The following is a 2,500-nucleotide window of genomic DNA, read 5'->3' as shown; positions in this document are numbered from 1 at the left end:
GCCGCGCCACCTGCCTCAGGGACCGGGGTGTGGGTCCCCGCGGAGCCCCGGCGTCGGAGCCCGGCCGCCGCTGGGAGCGGCGCCACCCGCTGCCCGCGCGCCCGCGACCCGCCAGCCGCACGCTTCCGAGCTCCTTCGCTCGCCTCACCGGCCTCCAGCTCCGCCGCCCCGGAGACGGCACCCAACACCCGCCTGCACACACGCAGCCTCCCGAGCGACGCCACGCACTCGCCCGTCCCTTCCGCGGGCAGACGCCTGGCGGCAGGCAGACGGGCGAGGCGGGACGGACGGGGAACGGCGCCCGCTCTCCCCGCCTCCACGCGGAGACCGGGAGGGGCCGCCCCCGCCCGCCCGCCCGCCGCCCGCCTGCCGCCCAGCGAAGCCGGGTCGGGCAGAGCGAGGCAGGCGCGCCGGATGGCGGAGTGCCGGGGCAGGGCGGGGGGGGAGGGAAGGAAGGGTGCCGCCGACGGCCACGGCGGGAGACTGAGAGCACCGGCCAGGGAGGAGAAGGGATGCGCTGGGGCTCGGCGTCCGCACCACCCGCGGTGGGGGCTCGCCGTCCCGGCGGCGAGCACGCGCTCGCGCCGGGGTCGCGCGTTCGAGGCAGGCCGGCGCAAGCCGACCGCGCGGCGTCTCTCCGCCGAGACCAGACCGCGGAGAGAGGGGGCAGGGTACCCCTCTCCGTCCCGGCTGCCCGCGGGGCATGCACGGGCCGCGCCGGCGGGCATGGGGGGGTGCGGCGCCCGCGCGCGCCGACCCCCCGGCCCCTCCGGCAGCACGCCCGGCTGCCCCCCGGGTCGCATCGGGCCGCCCGAGTCTTTAAACCCCCGCCCGGCTCTCCGACCGAGAACCCTCGGGCCCGGAGCCCGGGGCCCATGGCCATCCCTACCCGGGGGGGCCGCTACCGGCGGCCGCGGTGGCCGGAGGCCCTCCTCCTTCCTCCCAGCGCGCCCCCCCCCCCCGCCGCCCCCCGCCGCCCCCGGCCCGGCCGACTCGCAGCGCGGCCCCCACACGGCACGGCGTGGGGCGGCTGGAGCGGTGTGGGGGGGGGGGGAAGGGAGGGGAGGAGGAAGCGTGGAAGGCCGGCAGGGCACGGCCGGTGCGGCACGCGCAGCGCAGCGCCCGGGAGGAGCACGCTGGCACACGGGACCACACGGGTGGGTCACCGAGGGGAGGCAGGAGAAGCGCGGACGCTAGGTACCTGGCCCTGGGGTGAGGGAAACGACCTGAAATCCCCGCGGGGGTGCCTCCCCCGCCGCCGCCCGCCGCCGGGCCACCGCCGCCTCGCGGCGACGGCGGCAGCCTCAGCGGCAGCGACGAGGCGGGGCGCGGAGGGGAACCCGGCACCCGCCAGCCGGCTCCAGCGCCCCTCGGCGGAGCGTCCACCCGCGGGGTGCGCCCGACACCCACCGCCACGACCTCGTCCTCCTCCCGGGGCCCGGGGTTTCCCTCAGTAACCCGGCGCCGGGTGGCAGCTGCGCCCGGGAGGAGAGCCGTGGTTTGGGCCGCCCGCTCGGGCACGACACGTCGCCTCGCGTGGCCTCGCGCGACGCCCCCGCTTGGGGTCCGCCGCGGCGCGGCGCCCGCCCCGCGCGCCGTCCCGGAACGCCTGTCCGCACCGCCTCTGCTAGACGGGCTGCTCCGCCGCAGCCCGCCCCGGGTCCGCCCCCCACAGCTTAGGAGTGGGGACCCGTGGGACCCGTCCCAACCCGGAATGCGATCTCGCTCGCGTCTCCACCCGCCGCTTCCTCCCGCGGGCACCGGGGGAGCAAGCCCCGCCGACCCTCCCACGCACTGCCGCCCGCTCTGCCGGGCCCTCCCCCGGGCCGGACCCTCCCCTGCCCCGGCGGATCACCGTCGGGCGAAGGGGCGGGGGCGGCACTCGGAGACGGGCACCGGCGGCGGGCGCCAGCGGAGGCGAGAGGGCAGACGGGGACGGTCCCCCACCGGCGGCGGGGAATCGGCGGCGGGCTTTCGGCGAGCGAGCCCCCGCGCTAGCGGGCCTCGGGAGGGCCGTACACCCGCCGGCGGGCCGAGCCCCATGCTCGGCCCTGTGGCGCAGAGTGCGGGACAGGTGAACTCGGGTTCACGCACGGCAACCGGGACACGGCGGGCAGGGGACCACACCGGTGTTCAGTGCCGTCGGCATCGGCAACGAGGCGCGGTGGCCCGGCAGCGGCCCGGCGGTGGGCCGGCGCAGGTTTTGGAATGCCACGGTGGGCCGAAACCCCTCTTCCTCACAGTGAGGCTCGCACGGCCCGCCGGCCCTTCCCCGGCGCGCCCCGCGGTCTCGCTCGCTCTCGCGTGGCTGTCTCGCTCGCCAGAGGGCCGGGAGGCCCCCCCCCCCCCCAAACTCCGGGCCGCCCCCCCCCCCTCCGCTTGCGCGCTGTCGCCCGTGACACGGGCCGCGCCGCCGGCCCTCCGCACTGCTTTGTCCGTCCGTCCCGCCGGACCCTCCCCTCCGCCGGCGGGGGCCCCCCCCCCCCGGGCCCCGACCCTT

Source organism: Struthio camelus, chromosome 31 (genome assembly GCF_040807025.1).
Source record: "Struthio camelus isolate bStrCam1 chromosome 31, bStrCam1.hap1, whole genome shotgun sequence".
Taxonomy (NCBI): domain Eukaryota; kingdom Metazoa; phylum Chordata; class Aves; order Struthioniformes; family Struthionidae; genus Struthio; species Struthio camelus.
The sequence above is the reverse complement of the archived record's forward strand: the minus strand, read 5'-3'. Positions refer to the sequence as shown.